The sequence below is a fragment of the Pan paniscus genome, chromosome 11 (assembly GCF_029289425.2).
Source record: "Pan paniscus chromosome 11, NHGRI_mPanPan1-v2.0_pri, whole genome shotgun sequence".
Classification (NCBI taxonomy): domain Eukaryota; kingdom Metazoa; phylum Chordata; class Mammalia; order Primates; family Hominidae; genus Pan; species Pan paniscus.
In genome coordinates, this window is record NC_073260.2 from 90,851,292 (window position 1) to 90,872,019 (window position 20,728).

At 42.6% G+C, this 20,728-nt stretch overlaps 1 long non-coding RNA gene across 2 annotated transcripts; it reads right to left on the bottom strand.

The window, feature by feature from the left end:
- Positions 1-12,726: 12,726 nt before the first annotated feature.
- On the bottom strand, positions 12,727-20,273 carry LOC129398695 (uncharacterized). Of its 2 annotated transcripts, XR_008626570.2 has the most exons (5): positions 19,777-20,273; positions 18,955-19,104; positions 18,363-18,493; positions 16,996-17,122; positions 12,727-15,885 (listed from the first exon to the last, which is right to left on the bottom strand). It is a non-coding gene; the product is annotated as an uncharacterized LOC129398695 (long non-coding RNA). The 2 variants fall into 2 exon arrangements; XR_008626569.2 differs by having other exon boundaries at positions 12,727-17,122.
- Between the last annotated feature and the right edge of the window lie 455 nt (positions 20,274-20,728).

Here is a 20,728-nt window from a genome sequence, read left to right on the forward strand (position 1 = left end):
CCTCCTGGGATGCAAAGAGATCGCAGGGCCTGGGAGGCGGCGAGGACCCCGAGCACAGGCTGTGGCTCCGAAGAGTGTTTGTTACCAAGCCAGGCAACCACTGCGAACACACCGGAGAAACAGCCACGGATCACCGTCCAGCAAAGGAAGAAGGCACCAACGGTCCATCAGGGACCACAACCCAGTTTTTCTAGTTTAAATTTGGTGGCTAAGTTTGAGTGTCACATAGTTCATTCATTCCTTCATTCATTCAACAAATCTGCCATGTTCCCATCTGATAACAGATCTGACAGGTGGGCACAGTTCTAGGTGCTGGCAATAGAGCTGAGAAGGAAACAAAGTCCCTGTCCCGGAGAAGGCGGCTTCCTGCTGAGGAGCGCATGACTTTCTTTGTGGTATTGTGCTGTGGCAGCAGGGTCCTCTTCTGTAAGCTACTGAGAGGTGAAGCCGGCTGGGCTTCTGGGTCTGATGGGGACTTGGAGAACTTTTCTGTCTAGCTAAAGGATTGTAAAAGCATCAATCAGTGCTCTGTGTCTAGCTAAAGGTTTGTAAACACACCAATCAGCACTCTGTAAAAATGCACCAATCAGTGCTCTGTGTCCAGCTAATTGGTGGGGACTTGGAGAACTTTTCTGTCTAGCTAAAGGATTGTAAAAGCATCAATCAGCGCTCTGGGTCTAGCTAAAATTTTGTAAACACACCAATCAGCACTCTGTAAAAACGGACCAATCAGCACTCTGTAAAATGGACCAATCAGCACTCTGTAAAATGGACCAATCAGCGCTCTGTAAAATGGACCAATCAGCAGGATGCAGGCGGGGCCAATAAGGGAATAAAGGCTGGCCATCGGCGCCAGCTTTCCTGTTCGGGTTCCCTCCCACCTTGTGGAGGATTTGTTCTTTCGCCCTTTGCAATAACTCTTGCTGTTGCTCACTTTTTAGGTCCACGCTACCTTTATGAGCTGTAACACTCATGGTGAAGGTTTGCAGCTTCACTCCTGAAGCCAGCCAGACCAGGAACCCACCACAAGAAACGAACAACTCTGGAGCCGCCATAAGACTCCCTGTGGCTTTAAGAGCCATAAGACTCACTGTGAAGGTCTGCGGCTTCACGCCTGAAGTCAGCCAGACCACGAACCCACCGGGAGGAACAAACAGCTCCGGACGCACCACCTTTAAGAGCTGTAACGCTCACTGCAAAGGTCTGCGGCTTCACTCATGAAGTCGTGCATAGACCACGAACCCAGTAGAAGGAAGAAACTCCCGACACATCTGAACATCTGAAGGAACAAACTCTGGACACACCATCTTTAAGAAGTGTAACACTGCGAGGGTCCGCGGCTTCATTCTTGAAGTTAGCGGGACCAGGAACCCATCGGAGGGAACCAATTCCGGACACACAGCCTCGTGGAATGGTTCTGCACAGTGTGTGTGTGTTTCCCGTCAAGCCTGTGCACACTATTAAAAGAACACAAGCACTAAGGCTCCCTCTCAGACCTACTGGTAAGAATCCAGGGCTGATGCACCTATTAAAAGCTTCTCAGGAGGCTGGGGGAAGTCGGGATTGAGAACTACGGGTCTAGATCTCTAAGATGCCTGGCAGCTTATCCCACTGTTGAGGGCACTGGCAATCAGGAAGGGCTTCATGGAAGAGATGTTTGTATTTGGGTTTTAAAGCAGGGCCACAGATAGATATTAGCAGTGCAGAAGGACACAGGATCCGATGGGCAGCCTCTTGACCAAATGGCTCTCCCTTTCTATAAAGTCAAAGAAAATCACTGTGAAGGATAAAGCATTAGCTGGAGCAGATCTTTCCCTGGTAAAACAGAGTGAATGGGATCTGGTGGGAGGTGGTAATGGCCAAGAGGTAGTGTCATCAGTTAAAAGCATAATGGAGTTGTGCACCTTAGAGGGAGGATGGGCCGCAGCCAGGAGCTGGGAGGGCATCTTTTAAATTTACTGTCAGCTCAGGAACTTAATCACACATCTCATCCTAGCACTTGCTCACAACCTTTGTTTTAGAAATCGTTGATAGAGTGGAGTCCTGGATGCCTGTTACCCTGGGAGAGGCTATCCTCTGTCCCCAGATCCCTTTTATGGACAGGCATTTTCTTTTTTAATATTTACCTTGCCTACAATGATGAAACAAAGGTGTGACCTTTTAATTGTATAGTTCAATTGTGAGTAGAGATGCTTTTATTTATTTTTTTTTGAGACGGAGTTTTGCTCTTGTTGCCCAGGCTGGAGTGCAATGGCGTGAACTCGGCTCACCACAGCCTTGGCTTCCTGGGTTCAAGTGACTCTCCTGTCTCAGCCTCCTGAGTAGCTGGGATTACAGGCATGTGCCGCCAGGCCCGGCTAACTTTGTATTTTTGGTAGAGTTGGGGTTTCTCCATGTTTGTCAGACTGGTCTTGAACTCCCGACCTCGGGTGATCTGCCCACCTGGGCCTCCTAAAGTGCTGGGATTACAGGTGTGAGCCACCTCGCCTGGCTGAGATGCTTCTTAATATTAAAAAATCTAAACAAAATAATTTCTGCTTCAAATTATAATAATCAGGTACCAGGACAAAACCAGTTTTGTGTGTGTGTGTGTGTGTGTGTGTTTGAGACAGGGTCTCACTTTGTTGCCCAGGGTGAAGTTCAGTGGTGCAATCATAGCTCACTGTAGCCTTGACCTCCAACGCTCAAGAGATACTCCTGCCACAGCTTCCTAAGTAGTTGGGACTACAGGTGTACATCAACACGCACGGCTAACGTTTACATTTTTAAAAATTTCAATAGTTTTTGGGGAACAGGTCATTTTTTGTTAAACGGATAAGTTCTTTAGTGGTGATTTTTGAGATTTTTGTGTACTCATCACCTGAGCAGTGTACACTGTACCCAGTGTATAGTCTTTTATCCCTCACCCTCCTCTCACTTACCCCTGAGTCCCCATAGTCCATTTTATATATATATATATATATATATATTTTTTTTTTTTATTTGAGACAGAGTCTTGCTCTGTCACCCTGGCTGGAGTGCAGTAGTGCAATCTCAGCTCCTGCAACCTCTGCCTCCCAGGTTCAAGCGATTCTCCTGCCTCAGCCTCCCGAGTAGCTGGGACTACAGGCGTGTGCCACAACGACTAATTTTTTGTGTTTTTAGTAGAGACGGTTTCACCATGTTAGCCAGGATGGTCTCAATCTTCTGACTTCATGATCCACCTGCCTTGGCCTCCCAAAGTGCTGGGATTACAGGTGTGAGCCACTGCGCCTGGCACATTGTGTCATTCTTATGCCTTTGCATCCTCATAGCTTAGCAAACCCTTATAAGTGAGAACATAGGATATTTGGTTTCCCAGTCTTGAGTTACTTCACTTGGAATAATGGTCTCCAACTCCCATACAAATTGCTGCAAATGCCATTACTTCATTCCTTTTTATGGCTGAGTAGTATTCCATGGTGTAAATATATCACATTTTCTTTATCCACTGGTCAGTCGAGGGGCATTTAGGCTGGTTCCATATTTTTGCAATTGTGAATTTTGCTCCTATAAACAAGCAGATGCAAGTGGCTTTTTCATATGATGACTTCTTTTCTTCTGGGTAGATACTCAATAGTGGGACTGCTGGATGAAATGGTAGTTTTACTTTTAGTTCTTTAAGGAATTTCCATAAAGTTTTCCATGGTGGATGTACTAGTTTATATTCCCACCATCAGTGTAAAAGTGCCCTTTTCATCACATCCATGCAAACATCTACTATTTTTTGACTTTTTAAATTATGGCCAGTCTTGCAGAAGTAAGGTGGTATTTCATTGTGGTTTTAATTTGCATTTCCCTGAAAATTAGTGATGTTGAGCATTTTTTTTCATGTGTTAGTCATTTCGTTATCATCTTTTGAGAACTGTCTATTCATGTTCTTTGCCCACTTTTTGATGGGATTATTTCTTTTTTTCTTGCTGATTTGAGTTCCTTGTAGATTCTGTAGGACGCATAGTTTGTGAATATTTTCTCCCATTCGATGAGGTGTCTGTTTACACTGCTGATTATTTATTTTGCTGTGCCGAAGTGTTTTAATTTAATTAGGTAATATCTATTTATTTTTGTTTTTGTTAGATTTGCTTTTGGGTTTTTGGTCTTGAAATCTTTGCCTAAGCCAATGTCTAGAAGAGTTTTCCCAATGTTATCTTCTAAAGTTTTTATGGTTTCAGGTCTTACATTTAAGTCTTTGATCCATCTTGAGTTGATGTCTGTATAAGGTGAGAGATGAGGATCCAGGTTCATTCTTCTGTATGTGGCTAGCCAGTTATCCCAGCACCATTTGTTGAATAGGGTGCCCCTTCCCAATTTGTGTTTTTGCTTTCTTTGTTGAAGATCAGTTGGTTGTATTTGGCTTTATTTCTGGATTCTCTATTCTGTTCCATTGATCTATGTGCCTACTTTTATATTGGTATCATGCTGTTATGGTACTGGTATGAATCTTGTAGGATAGTTTGAAGTCAGTTAATGGGATGCCTCCAGATTTTTTTTGCTTAGTCTTGCTTTGGCTATGTGGGGTCCTTTTTGGTTCCATATGAATTTTAGAATTTTTTTTTCTAGTTCTGTGAATAATGATGATGGTACTTTGATGGGAGTTGCTGAATATGTAGATTGCTTTTGACAGTATGGTCATTTTCACAATATTGATTCTACCCATCCATGAGTTTTGTCATGTTTCCATTTGTATATATACGTATATATGTGTGTGTGTGCGTGTGTGTGTGCATGTGTGTGTGTGTGTGTGTATATATGTGTATATATATATATATGATGGAATACTACACAGCCCAGGCTGTTGCCCAGGCTGGAGTGCAATGGTGAGATCTCGGCTCACTGCAACCTCTGCCTCCCAGGTTTAAGCGATTCTCCTGCCACAGCCTCCCAAGTAGCTGGGATTACAGGCACCTGCCACCACACCTGGCTAATTTTGTATATATACGTATATACAAATGTCAGTTTCCATTTGTTTGTGTCATCAGTGATTTCTTTCAGCAGTGTTTTGTAGTTTTCCTTGTAGAGGTCTTTTACCTCCTTGGATATATATATGTGTGTGTGTGTGTGTATATATATATATATGTGTATATATATATATCATAGATAGTTTTTATTACCTTGAGGTATATCCCTTCCATGCCAGTTTTTCTGAGGGTTTTAATCATAAAGCGATGTTGAATATATATACTATATATATTATACATATATAATTAATATATTATATATATATATATATAGCAGCTGTTGTAAAAGGGATTGAGTTCTTGATTTGTTTCTCAGCTTGGTCATTGTTGGTATATAGTGGTGTTACTGACTTGTGAACATTGATTTTTGTATCCTGAAACTTTACTGAATTCATTTATCCAATCTAGGAGCCTTTTGGATGAGTCTTCAGAGTTTTCTAGGTATACAATCTTATCAGTGAACTGCAACAGTTTGACTTCCTCTTTACTGATTTGGATGCCCTTTATTTCTTTCTCATGTCTGATTGCTCTGGCTAGGACTTTCAGTACTATGTTGAATAGAAGTGGTGAAAGTGAGCATCCTTGGCTTGTTCCAGTTCTCAGGGGGAATGCTTTCAACTTTTCCCTGTTGAGTATGTTGGCTGTCAGTTTGTCATAGATAGCTTTTATTACCTTGAGGTATGTCCCTTCCATGCCAATTTTTCTGAGGGTTTTAATCATAAAGCAATGCTGAATTTTGTCAAATGCTTTTTCTGCATTGATTGGGATAATAATATGATTTTTGTTTTTAATTCTGTTTACTGGGCATAATATCACATTTATTGACTTGTATATCCCTGCATCCCTGGTATGAAACCCACTTGGCTATTGCTGTCTTATCTTTAAAAAATTTTTTTTCATAAGTTATTGGGGCACTGGTGGTATTTGGTTACACGAGTAAGTTATTTAGTGGTGATTTGTGAGATTTTGGTGCACTTATCACCTGAGCAGTATACACTGCACCATATTTGTAGTCTTTTATCCCTTGACCCCCTCCTACTTTTCTCTCCAAGCCCCCAAAGTCCATTGTATCATTCTATGCCTTCGCATCCTCATAGCTAACTCCCACATATCAGTGAGAACATAAGATGTTTGGTTTTCCATTCCTGAGTTACTTCACTTAGAATAATAATCTCCAGTCTCATCCAGGTCACTGCAAATGCTGTTAATTCATTCCTTTTCATGGCTGTGTAGTATTCCATCATACACACACACACACACACACACACACACACACACGTATACGTATAAAAAACCACAGTTTTTTTTAATCCACTCATTCATCAGCATTTGAGTTGGTTCCACAATTTTGCAGTTGTGAATTATGCTGCTATAAACATGCATGTGCAAGTATCTTTTTCAAATAACGACTTCTTTTCCTCTGGGTAGATACCTAGTAGTGGGATTGCCAGATCAAATGATAATTCTACTTTTAGTTCTTTAAGGAATCTCCACACTGTTTTCCATAGTGGTTGTACTAGTATACATTCCCACCAGCAGTGTGGAAGTGTTCCTGGTTCACTGCATCCATGCCAACGACTACTGTTTTTTTGATTATGGCCATTCTTGCAGGAGTGTCTTCTTTTGGAAGACAATTCTTGGTCGCTACTGGGCCTTAGTAGAGACTGAATGTTTGACCATGGGCTGCCAAGTTACCATGCAACCTGAGCTGCCCATCATGAACTGGCTGTTACCTGATCCATCAAGTCATAAAATTTGGCATACACAGCACTCCATCATCAAATGGAAATAGTACATACGTGATCTGGTTGGAATAGGCCCTGAAGGCACATGTAAGTTACATGAAAAAGTGACCCAAATGCTCATGGTATCTACTTTTGCAACACTGCCTTCTCTCTCACTGCCTGCACCTTTGGTGTTACCAGGAGTTCCCTATGATCAATCGATAGGAGAAGACTCAGGCCTGGTTTGCAGATGGTTCTGCACAATATGCAGACACCACCCATAAGTGGACAGCTGCAGTACTAGAACCTCTTATTGGGATATCCCTGAAAGACAGCTGCGAAGGGAAATCCTCTTACTGGTCAGAACTTTGAGCGGAGTATCTGATTGTGCACTTTTATTGGAAGGAGAAATGGCCAGACCTGTGATTATATATCAGTACAGACTGTGGCCAATGGTTTGGCTGGATGTTCAGGGAATTGAGAGAAACATGATTGGAAAATTGGTGACAAATTTAAGGAACAGGTATATGGACAGACTTCTCTGAGTGGGCAAAACACATGGTAATATTTGTGTCCCATGTGAATACTCACAAAGGGAATTTTAATAAGTGGACAAGATGACCCATTCTGCAGATACTGGTCACCCTTTTTCCCCCACCTATGTCTGTCATTGCCTAATGGTCTCATGAACAAAGTGACCATGATGGCAGTGATGGCGGTTATGCTTGGGGAAGTAACGTGGACTTCCACTCAACAAGGCCAATCTGGCTTACAGCCACTGCTGAAAGTCCAATCTGCCAACAGCAGAGAGCAACATTGAGTCCCTGATATGGCCAACATTGAGCAGAGACCAACATCAAGTCCCTAGGGTGATCACACAGCCACCTGGTGGTAGGTTGATTATGTGGGGACATTTTCATCATAGAAGGGACAGTGTTTGTTCTTAATGTAATAGACACTTACTCTGGATATTGTTTTGTCTTCCCTGCACACAATGCTTCTGCCAAAACTACCATCCATGGGCTTATAGAATGCTTTATTCATCATTGTAGTATTCCACATTGCATTGTTTCTGATCAAGGAACTCACTTTACAGCAAAAGAAACGGAGCAACGGACCCATGCTCGTGGAATTTGCTGGTCTGATTATGTTCCCCATCATCCTGAAGCAATTGGCTTGATAAAACAGTGGAATAGCATTTTGAAGTCTCAGTTACGACATCAGCTAGGTGGCAATTTCTTGCAGGGGTGGAGTGAAGTTCCTCAGAAGGCTGTATATGCTATGAATCAGTGTCCAATATAAGATCTTGTTTCTCCTACAGCAAGTCGCATTCACAGGTCAAGAGATCAAAAGACAAAAGTGGGAGTGGCACCACTCAATATTACCCCGAGTGACCCACTAGCAAAATTTTTGTTTCCTGTTCCTGACTTTATGCTTTGCTGACCTAGAGTTCTTAGTTCTAGAGGAAGGGATATTTCCATAAGGAAGGGATATTTCCACCAGGAGACACAATAATGATCCCAAGAACTGGAAGTTAAGACTTCCACCTGGCCACTTTGGGGTCCTCATATTTCTCAATTAATAGATAAAGAAGGGAGTTACAGTGTTGGCTGGGATGATTGGTCCTGACTACCAAGGGGGAAATTGGACTACCGTTCCACAATGGAGTTAAGGAAGAGTAAGTATATCCAGAATACAGGAGATTCCTTAGGGTATCTTTAGTATTACCATGCCCTGTGTTTTATGTCAATAGAAAACTTCAGCCCGACCAGGCAGGGCTACAAATGGCTCAAACCCTTCAGGAATAAAAGTTGAAGTCACCCTACCAGATAAAGCTGAGGTGCTTGCTGAAGGCAATGGGAATACAGAATGGGTAGTGGGAAAAGGTAGTTGTAAATACCAGCCATGACCATGTGGCCAGTTACAGAAACAAAGATGGTAATTGCCATGTCTATTTTCTCCTTATTTTGCTATAAACACATTTGTGTGTGAATCTTTGTTATCCTTCCGCTCTTATTCCCTTATCATGTAACATAAGGTATATTTATAATATTTTATATCATAGTATTTAAGTATTTTTAATTTAATTTTTTTTTTTTTTGAGACAGGGTCTGGCTCTGTTACCCAGGCTGTGGTACAGTGGCACGATCTTGGCTCACTGCAGCCTCCGCCTCCTGGGCTCAAGCCATCCTCCCACCTCAGCATTCCAAGTAGCTGGGACTACAGGCACACACCACCGTGCCTGGCTAATTTTTGTATTTTTTTTTATAGAGTTGGTGTTTCACCATGTTGCCCAGGCTGGTCTTGAACTCCTGAGCTCAAGTAATCTGCCTGCCTTGGCCTCCCAAAGTGCTGGGATTGCAGGTGTGAGCCACCGCACCCAGCCAAGTGTTAAAGTATATCAAAGAGTAAATATCTTTCAAGGATTTTACCTCCTCATCTGGGAAATAAGTTACTGTGTGTTTTTTATTGTATCCAGGGTAGTAGTAAGGTAGGTGGAATTATGACCTATTATTTTTATTTGGAGAATAAGTTTGGTTTGAGGAGATGTGTATGGGTGCCAAGTTGACAAAGGGTAGACTTGTAATAATAAATTCTATGTGTCAACATGACTGGGCTGTGGGGTGCACAGTTAAACATAATTTTTGGTGTGTCCATGAGAGTGCTTCTGGATGGACCCAACCACTGGCTGAATTACAGCACTGGCCTTCCTGGGTCTCTGACTTGCAGATGGCAGATCATGGCACTTTTTGGCCTTCATAACCGTGTGAGCCAATTCTTCATATAAATCTCTCTCTCCCTCTAATATATTTATATATGTAAATATAGTTATATGTTGCCAATATATTTATATTAGTAAAATACTACATATTTACATATATAAATAATACATATACTGGATATGGTGGCTCACACCTGCAATATATTTTATATATATAAAATATATATAGTATAATACTAATATAAATACAATATATATATATCCTATTCTTTCTGTTTCTTTGTAGAACTCTGACTAATACATGTGGGTTTATTTTCATTAAATTTGGAAAAAAAATGGCCATTTTTTTTCAAGTATTATTTTCCTCCCCTCTTCTGGATACTCCAGTTATGTATATGTTAGGCTACTTGATATTGTCCCACAACTTATTGATGCTTTGTTTAGTTTTCTTCTGGCTTATATTTTCTCTCAATGTTTAATTTGCATAGTTCCTATTGCTATATCTTCAAATTCACAAATCTTTTCTCCTATAGCATTTAATCTGCTGTTAATCCTGCCAATGTATTTTTCAGTTTAGTTATTGTATTTTTCATTTCTAGAAGTTTAGTTAGGCATTTCATTTTTCTCCCGACTATACTCATGCTTTCTTGTACTTCTTGAACATATGGAGTGAATTTATAATTCTTGTTTTGATGTCCTTGCCTACAAATTCTAACATCTGAGTCATATATAGGTCTATGTTTATAGAATGATTTTTTTTTTTCTGGTACTGGGTCTTATGTTCCTGCTTATTTGCATACTAGGTAATATTTTATTGAATGCCAGACATTGTACACGTTATGTTATTGGGTGCTGGATTTCTAAACATCCGTTTAGATACTTTTACACTGAGGGCTAATTTGGCCCCACTGAGGCAATATGCTTTTCAGAACTGTACCCAGTGCCCCACCGTTTTAGGAGATCTTCCCAAACCGGCTAGGGAAAACACTATTTCTGGTCCTGTGTGAACTCCTGAAATTGTTCTGCCGACTCTTCTCTGCTGTTCTTTCCCCAGCCTCAGTAGTCTCCTTACACAAGCGCATAGCAGTACTCAGCCCAAGTCTTGAGGGACTGCTCTGTAGATCTCTGGAACCCTCACTCTCTGCAGTACTTTTTCTTTGATACTTTGCCTCACAGATTTTTCTCATTTTGCCCTGCTGGAACTCTGAACTTTGTCTCCTTAATCAGTGAGACTGTTGAACTCCTGTTTTGGTTTCTTTTTTCTGTGATCAGCCTGGAAATTCTCCAGGCAGTGAGCTGGGGGTACTTGCGGCTCATCTCACTTGTCCTTCTCTCAGGGATCACAGTCTTGCACTGCCTGTTGTCCAATGTCTGAAAACTTTCACTTCATATATTTTGTCCAGCTTTTAGTTGTGCAAGGAGGGAAGGTACTTCTAGTCTCTCTTATTCCATCATGATTAAAAATAGAATTCTGTTTTGGTAAACAGTTTTCATCATGTTTAGGTAGCTTCTCTCTATTCCTATGTTAGTTAAAGTTTTTATTAGAATGCTGTTAAATATTAGAGAAACACCTTTATACATTAATTCATAAAAGCATGTGGGCTTTCTTCTTTATAAATGTAATGATTTATGTAGATAGGATTCCTTTTGTTGGATAACTTTTGCATTTCTGGAAGGAATCTTTATTGGTCAAGTATTTTACATTATTAAAAACAGTAACAAAATGACTGACATGATGGTAAGTCCCTGGATGACTGGTGTGTCACCTTAAGAGCTGCCTGTCTGGATTGGCAACATCCCAAGGGATTCATCACAAAGATTGGCCTGCTGGAACTTAAGCAGCAAAATGAATGTTTTTTTCTAATAGAGCTATTAAAAATTCTGATGGGCTCTTTGACAATTTAAAGGATTCTTTTTTACATTTGGAAGCATCTTTTCATTTTTTAGACTGATTGAAGTTGTCCCACAATGCCCTGATGCTCTTCTCGTTTGTTTTCATTGTTTTTTTTCTCTTTGTATTTCAATTTGGATGGCTTTTATTGCTGTCTTCAAGTTCACAAATCTTTTCTTCTTAGTGTCTAATCTGCTGTTAATCTCATCCAATGTATTTTCATGTTAGACATTATAGTTTTAATTTCAGAAGTTCAATTTGGGTATTTAAAAAACTTCTTCTATAGATCTACCAACACGTTCAGTCTTCTAAATTTTTGATACAATTATATATCAATTACATATATATGTATACTATATATCATATAGGATACAATTATAATAACTATTTCCACTAATTCTATAGTCTGTGTCATTTCTGGGTTGTTTTTCATGTTTTTTTTTTCTCTGTATTAAGGGTCATATTTTCCTGTTTTTTTTTTCATGCCTGGTAATTTTTTATTAGATGCAAGACATTGTGATTTTGACTTTGTTGGATGCTGCACCTAAAGGTGGATGGAAGAGGAAGAGTCTTGGGGGCTACCATCCTGGCTGGAGAAGCTGGCACGAGGCTCCCTCTTGTGGATGCAGCAAGGTAAGAAAGTAAAGTGGACGTTCTCTTCTGGAGCAAGCGGCCTCCAGCTCTGCCTGTGGACTGAAACATGCACTTGCATGCTGTGGCTTAGCTGAGGGCTTGTAGCTCAGGACAGAAACACTGATGGTGACAAGAGCAGGGGAGTGATACGGGAGAGGTACAGCCCCAGCCCCAGGACACAGCAGATCTCAATATTGGGAAGCAAGGAGTTCAGTATCAGTAAAGTGAGCCATAAGAGAGAAAGGAAAGCAGCTTTGCAGACAGAGGTGGAACCAATTGAAGGGAAGAGGGGAGCTCCTTGCAAAGAACGTTGCAGGTAGTGTCTAGAGGCTGTGGGGATCATTCTCAGGCCATCCAAGAACTCTGAGAAGATTTGGGGGAAGCCGGAATTTCTCTGTGGTTGCTAGGATGGGCTCAAGCCAGAGGCTATTTTTATTTAAATGCCATTATTTTTGTTTTTATTTTTTGATATTAACCCTGTCAGGTTAGTGAGCCTAGAGAACACCTGTTATAAATCAAATATAATTCTGAAATGTTAATGTGTGGGAAGGAACAAGTAAGGCTTGAGAAATATAACCTGGGCATATAATGATGCTAGAGAACTTATAATCTTTGCCTGAAAGTTTTGGATGCACAAAAGTCCCTTATTTTATTTATTTACTTAGTTCTTACTGAGATTGAGACAGTCTTACTGTATAATGCCTAAAGATCTCATGTAAGAGTGATACTAGCTGTTTTTCCCTATTAGTTTCTTTTTCTTTTCCTTTCTTTCTTTCTTTCTTTCTTTCTTTTTTTTTTTTTTTGACACAGTCACTCTGTCGGCCAGGCTGGAGTGCAGTGGCACGATCTCGGCTCATTGCAACTTCTGCCTCCCGGGTTCATGCCATTCTCCTGCCTCAGCCTCCTGAGTAGCTGGGACTACAGGTGTGTGCCACCACGCCTGGCTAATTTTTGTATTTTTAGTAGAGACAGGATTTCATCATGTTGGCCAGGCTGGTCTCAAACTCCTGACCTCAGGTAATCCACCCGCCTCGGCCTCCCAAAGTGCTGGGATTACAGACGTGAGCCACCATGCCCAGCCTAGTTTCTTTTTTTAAAAAAAATTATTTTATTTCCATAGGTTATTGGGGAGCAGGTGGTGTTTTGTTACATGAGTAAGATCTTTTTTTTTTTCTTTTTTGAGACGGAGTCTTGCTCTGCCACCCAGGCTGGAGTGCAGTGGCGCGATCTTGGCTCACTGCCAGCTCCGCGTCCCGGGTTCATGCCATTCTCCTGCCTCAGCCTCCTGAGTAGCTGGGACTACAGGGGCCCACCACCACACCCAGCTAATTTTTTGTATTTCTAGTAGAGATGGGGTTTCACCATGTTAGCCAGGATGGTCTCGATCTCCTGACCTCGTGATCCACCTGCCTCGGTCTCCCAAAGTGTTGGGATTACAGGCATGAGCCACCGCGCCCGGCCACATGAGTAAGATCTTTAGTGGTGATTTGTGAGATTTTGGTGCACACATCACCCGAGCAGTATACACTGCACCCAAATTGTAGTCTTTTATCCATCACTCCCTTCCCACCCTTTCTCCCTGAGTCCCCAAAGTCCACTGTGTCATTCTTATGTCTCTGTATCCTCATAGCTTAGCTCCCACATATGATTGAGAACATAAAATGTTTGCTTTTCCATTCCTGAGTTATTTCACTTAGAATAATGGTCTCCGATCTCATCCAGGTTGCTGTGAATGCCATTCATTCATTCCTGTTTATGGCTGAGTAGTATTCCATCGTATATGTATACTGCAGTTTCTTTATCCACTCATCGATTGATGGGCATATGGGTTGGTTCCACATTTTTACAACTGAGAATTGTGCTGCTATAAACATATGTGTGCAAGTATCCTTTTCATGTAATGACTTCTTCTGGGTAGATACCCAGTAGTGGATACCCTAATATGTTTTCCAAACTTTTAGATTTCTCTTCTTCTTAGGGATGCTGATTATTATTTGGTTTGGTCATTTAACATAGTCCCAGACTTCTTGGAGGCTTTGTTCATATTTTCTTATTCTTTTTTCTTTGTCTTTGTTGGATTATTTTGAAAACCTTGTGTTTGAACTCTGAGGTTCTTTCTCCTGCTCATTCGCTTCTATTGCTGAGACTTCCCAGAGCATTTTGAATTTCTATAACTACATCCGTTGGTTCCTGGAGTTTTGATTGCTTTTTACTATATGCTACCTATTTCATTGAAAATTTCTCCCCTTACTTTCTGTATTTTTTTTTATTTCCTTAAATTGGGCTTTTCCTTTTTCTGGCACCTCTTTGATTAGCTTAATAACTGACCTTAAGAATTCTTTTTCAGGTAAATCAGGGATTTTTTTTTTGGTTGGATTCATTGCTGTTGAGCTAGTGTGATTTTTTGGAGGGTATTAAAGAGCCTTGTTTTGTCATATTACCAGAGTTGGTTTCCTAGTTCCTTCTCATTTGGGTATGCTCTGTCGGAGGGAAGGTCTAGGGCTCAAGGCTGTTGTTCAGATTCTTTTGTCCCACAGGGTGTTCCCTTGATGTAGTACTCTCCCCCTTTTCCTAGGGATGTGGCTTCCTGAGATCTGAGCTGTAGTAAGTATTATCTCTCTTCTGAATTTAGTCACCCAACAGGTCTACCAGGCTCTGGGCTGGCACTGGGAGTTGTCTGTACAGAGTCTTGTGATATGAACCATCTGTGGGCCTCTCAGCTGTGGATACCAATGCCTGCTCTGGTGGAGGTGGTGGGGGGTGAAATGGACTCTGTGAGGGTCCTTAGTCTTGGTGGTTTAATGCACTATTTTTGAGTTGGCTGGCTTCCTGCTGGGAGGTGGCACTTTCCAGAGAGCATCAGCTATGGTAGTATGGGAGGGATCAGGTGGTGGGTGGGGCCGTAGAACTCCCAAGAATATATGCTGTTTGTCTTCAGCTACCAGGGTGGGTAGGGAAGGACCATTAAGTGGGGGCAGTGCTAGGCATGTCTGAGTTCAGACTCTCCTTGAGCGGGTCTTGCTGTGGCTGCTGTGGGAGATGGAGGTGTGGCTCTGGCTGCTGTGGGAGATGGAGGTGTGGTTCCCAGGTCAATGGAGTTATGTTCCTAGGAGGATTATGCTGCCTCTGCTGTGTCATGCAGGTTGTCAGGGAAGTGAGGGAAAGCTGGCAATCACAGGCCTCACCCAGCTCCCACACAACCCAAAGGGCCAGTCTCACTCTCACCATTCCCCACTCAACAGCACCAAGTCTGTGTCCAGGCAGTGGGCAAGCAGGGCTAAGAGCTTGCCCCAGGCTACCAGCCGCCCAGCTGTGAGAGCTGTGAACCCTTCGTGCTTCCCTGCCTGTGGTCTGCACACAGGATTCACGCCCTCCCTATAGTTCTGGCCAGGAGACTTCTTGTTCAGTTGGAATTGTTACAAAGTTCAGCTGGAGGCTTCCTTCTCCCTGTGGCCTTTTCCCAGTGCCTCTGGTAGCCCTCCCCAATGACCCCTGGGAGGCAAGGCAGAAATGGCTTGCTAGGGCTCCCAGAGAGCCCACAGGGATTTTCCCACTGCTTCCTCTACCCCTGCATTTCACTCGGCTCTCTAAATTGACTCAGCTCCAGGTAATGTCAGAATCTTCTCCAGTGATCTAGATCTTGAGGTTCCCCAGTGAGGTTGTGTGTTTGGGGGTGAACGATGCCCCTTTCCCACTTCCATAGTTTGGGCACTCACGGTATTTGGGGTGTCTCCAAGGCCCTGCAGGAGCAATTCACTTCCCTCAGAGGGTCTGTGGGTTCTCTTGGCTTTCCTGATTTCTTCCTGCAGTCATTCTGGAGCAAAAGTTCGTGATGCAATACTCCACATGCTGCTCTGTCCATCTGAGTGGGAGCTGCAATCTAGACCTGCCTCCTGTCTGCCATGATCCTCCCAGAGAGATAGTAGCTTTGACACTCATCTATGTGGATGAAAAAGCCACAGGACACTTTAATTTCTATTTTAGTATTCCTCATATATTTTCTGCATTCATTTACATGTCTGCCTCCCCAGCAACTTCTGTGCCATAAGAAGTTGTAATTACCATGTGCTGAGTGGCTACTAAGTGACAGATATTTATTTATATGTTTTATGTGGCTTAACTTACATACTCTTCTGAGAAGCTGTTTAAATTTCATTCTCTCTTATTTTCGTTTCCAGGTCTAGGAAATGGAGGCACAGTGAGATAAAATAAGTTGCTCAAAGCCATATGGCAATTAAGACTTGAACTCTAAAAGGGTTTTATTTTTATTTTTATTTAATTAATTAATTTTTTTGAGACAGAGTCTTGCTCTGTTCCCAGGCTGGTGTGCAGTGGCGCAATCACAACTCACTGCAGCCTCAACCTCCTGAGCTCAAGGGATCCTCCCATCTCAGCCTCCCAAGTAGCTGGGACCACAGGAAGGTGCCACCATGCCAGGCTAATTTTTTATTTTTAGTAGAGATGGGGGTCTCACTGTGTTGCCGAGGCTGGTCTTGAACTCCTGGGCTCAAGCAGTTCTTCCATCTCAGGCTCCCAAAGTGCTGGGGTTACAGGCTTGAGCCACTGTGCCCGGCCTGTTTTTAATCTCTAAGTGCCCTGCATCTGCTCTAAGGAGTGTGGCATAGCCCTTGATAGTGGATAACTGAGTAACGCAGGTAGTTTGTATGAGAAGTGCAGTAACCACATGGTGAATGGAAGATGATGCTGTACACTTGCCTGGAGTTCACAGCTGGGACACTGTGGTTACCAGGACGCAGCTTCCAGAATGGCTGACTAAAACTAGAAAATGCAGACTCCACTGGGTCTTTGTGTTTCTGTTTTTTAAATGGGAAAATTAATTCTGCCATTTACCTTCAAAGAGTTAGTGGGAGTGACATAAAATTGTTGATAAAAATCTTTGGAAGTCTCAGTGAGGGGATCTGCTATAATGAAATAATGAAATAATTGATGAAATTATTTCGTTCATAAACAGTCTAAGGGCCAAGGGAAGAGAAGAGTGACATAGAATCTCCTTTCCTTGAGATCTTAGAATCACGCCTGCCTCTTTACCTCCATCCAGGACTGTTAAAAATCTCCCAAAGCAGAGACTTTTAGGCCTACATGTACTTAGCCTCCTCTTCCCACCTCCTGTTCATCTCTGTTTCCAATGTTCCACTGCCATCACTGCCAGGAAGTTCTGCAGAGAAGAATGAAGAAGAACCGTATGATCCTAAACATGTTCTCTGAAGATATTATCAACCCACCATTGGCCTTATTTACTGGAATGTTTTTATAACCTTTATTTGACACCTCTTCCCATCATTTAAAATAAATCTGGTGCTTCCCTGAATAATCTCTTGAGATTTGTACATGTCTCCCAGCATCATATTTATCCTTTTAACAAGCACACTCCTTCCACTGCTCAAGGCCAACTCGGGTTCACTACAATCAGGGAATCTATGTCTTGCAACAATCAGGTCTATATCAAACTTGAATTTATTTTCTTTTGTTTCTGAGAACTGTAATTCCACTCCAAGGCCTATACTGTACCCAACAGAGCTGCATATATGTTTAACGAAAACATGTCTTAGAATATTCACAATACTTCTACTACTTATGCCCTCAAACTGGAAACTACCCAAATACCGGAGAATAGAATGGATGAATGAATTGTAGTAATATTTATTGAATACAATACAATAATGATAATGAATTAACTGGAACTATATCCAAGAAGGATGAATCTCACAGACATTATGTTGGCTGAAATGAGCCAATCACAGAAGTGTACATATTCTATAACTGCTACAGAAAGTTCAAAGAACAGGCAAAACCAATGCACAATGTTAGAAGCTGGGATTGCATTTATCTTGGGGTAGGGGATGGAGTATTGGCTGGAAGTAGGGGTGAGGAGGCCCTCTGCTGTTTTTGTTGTATTCTCTTTATCTGGGTGCTGGTTTTGAGGGTGTGTTCACTTTGTGAAAATCCACTGAGCTGTAAACTTATGACTTATGTACATTTCTATATGTGTGTTTTTATAAAACTTACAGAAAACAAAGAAGAAATATATTGCCGTATATTGATTGGACTCTATTTTGGGCTGTCTTGGAAACTGCAGCTTGAAGACAGCTAGGCCTCAGCATATGCCCTGACCTCCTGCAATCTAAGCTCTGGATCCTGGTCAACTTTGGGAGAATAATCAAGCCAATTTTCAGAGAAGCAGTTTCTATGTCTTTCAGGTCCTTGTGTCCTAAGGGATTAGGAGCATTAGGGACCTGGTCTCAGTGTGATCCTGAGAGCTCATCCATTCTCTGGTCATCCTTCAAAGAAATGCCAGGCTCCTGAATTCATCTGCACAAACAGAGCTGGCCAGGCTATCTGCTGCCCACCATCCCATTGTCTTTCCTGCATTGTTCTGGGACTCTGGCCACACTTACCTTCCAAAATAACTGTGCAGTTGTCATCATTGTTCAGGAGACTATTTTGGAACACTGGCTTAGCTTGGTGACGTGTAGAGATCCAGGAAGGGCCTCAGCTGTCGGGAGGGAGGCCCAGGGCCATCAGGGAGCTGGGGGTGGTAAGAAGTGACAGGGATTGGGCTTCAGGAGGTGTGGAGGGGCCCAGGGGGAGCACCATTTCTGACAAGTGTTCAGTCTTGGTGTGAAGAATTGCAAAGAAAGAGGAGAAAGGATTTGGGGGGATTGGGTGCAGGTTGGAGGGAAGCTGGGAGGGGAGAAAAGAGTGAAGGAACATTAGATTGATTAGTGCTGGAGGAAGAGGTAAGGAGAGACTTCGTTCACAGAGGAGGGGCTGGGAAGTGAGGGTATGAGTTAAAGGGCACTAATGGTACGCTGACATTGTTTCAAGAGTGGTTTCTGTAGCCTGGAGGACTTAAGGACAGCTGTTGGGAATCTACGGGGTGATAGAAAAGTAAGTGGGAGAAAGGGGGTGTGATGATTGATGGGCAGCTTAGTGTAGAGTCAGGTGACATCCTGCCATGTTTAGCAATGTAATAGGTGGTCAGATGACCTCACAATCTTCAGGGCTGGGAGATGGCAGAACCTTCTCACAGGGGTTGTGACAGAGGAGTTGGGTAGATGTGTTCTCAGCGTAGATGTGTTCTCAGTGGGCAAAGGTGGAATTCCCTTCTCTTTTCTGTTTTCTCTTGACATCACAGGCCTGCAGAAACAGCATACCATGAGTTAAAACCCCTCAATTGCATGGGTTTTTGAACCCCCATGATTTGACAGGGTCTCTAGCTCTTCGAAAGTCTGCAACAAGACAGAAGAAAAGTCTGGGCTCCTGTGGGGGTGTTACATGTGCTTGTGTACAAATTAGCCCCCACAGGACTCTGCAGCTCCACGTTGCTCTGCTTGGCACTGGGGCCATGTGCTCTGTTGGTCTATGGGAACCTCTGTCTCCCTAGAGTTACAGTTTAAGAGAGGGGTTTCCAAAAAAGGTTGCTAATGTCCCAGGATTTTATGGACTTTAAGTAAAACTTATTTTTTTTCTGTTGTACTCAGAATGTTTTGAAGCTTTGTTCCTAGGTTACCTCACAGTGCCTGAATTCTTTCCTTTCTTTTCTTAGACATGGGGTCTTGCTCTCTCACCCACGCTGGAGCGTAGCAGCTATTCACAGGTGTGATCATAGCACACCACAGCCTCCTGGGCTCAAGCAATCCCCCTGCTTCAGCCTCCTGAGTAGCTGGGACCATAAGCAGGAGCCCATACCCAGCTTCAATTCTTCTTTTCCTACAATAAGTTCTGGTCCAGAAAATTTTGCAACTCACCCCCGCCCTTCACTCCACAAAAAGACTTCCACTGGGATTCCTGTCAAAATGCCAGACTCACTTGAATCCCTAGGATGGATCCAGCCTCGGTTTAAGTGTAGATTCCTGCTTCATCTCAGAGCCTGGCTGTTTTGAGGAGCAGGTGGTTTTACCCATCCACCCACTGGCCCCTTGCTTCATTGTCTAGGCCTGTCCTTTCTCACCTAGTGTCCTAATCCCCTCCTCACTACCTCACAATGGAGAAAGCTCTGTGTTGCTTTCTTTCAGGATTTTCCTGCTTTTCAAAAGAGCTAGGGCACTATGTGCTTTCATGCAGGACCTAAGCAAATAAGGACATCTCAAGGAGATGCCTAACTCTTAACCTGGTGCCCACCCCACCCTGGAGAGGACAGTTCTTGTTCATAGTGTACACGATTGTTTATGTCAAAGACCCAATGAGTTTGCAAAGACCTCTTAGGACTAATAAGTGAGTTTAACAAGTTTGCAGGATATAAGGTTAACACACACACACACAAACAAATCAATTGTATTTCTATACATCAGCATATTAGGGTTCTCTAGGGAAACAGAACCAATAGGATACACACACACATACACACGTATATGAGGTACACACACACGTGTGTGTGTGTGTGTTTAAAAAGAGGGAGAGCGAGGCAGAGAGAGATTGGTTAGTTTTAAGGAATTTGCTTGTGTGATTGTAGGGGCTGGCAAATTTGAATTCTACAGAGCAGGCTGTCACGCTGGAGACCCAAGGAAGAGCTGATGTTGCAGCTCATGTCTGGAGGCCATCTGCTAGTAGAACTCCCTCTTTTCCAAGGAACCTCAGTCTCTCTTCTCAAGGCCTACAACTGATTGGATGAGGTCCACTTACATTATGGAGGGTCATCTGCTTTACTCAAAGTTGATTGATTTAAGTGTTAATCACATCTAAAACATTTCTTCACAGCATCATCTAGACTGATGTTTGAGCCCAAACTGTCTACCATGGCGTGGCCAAGTTGGCACATAAA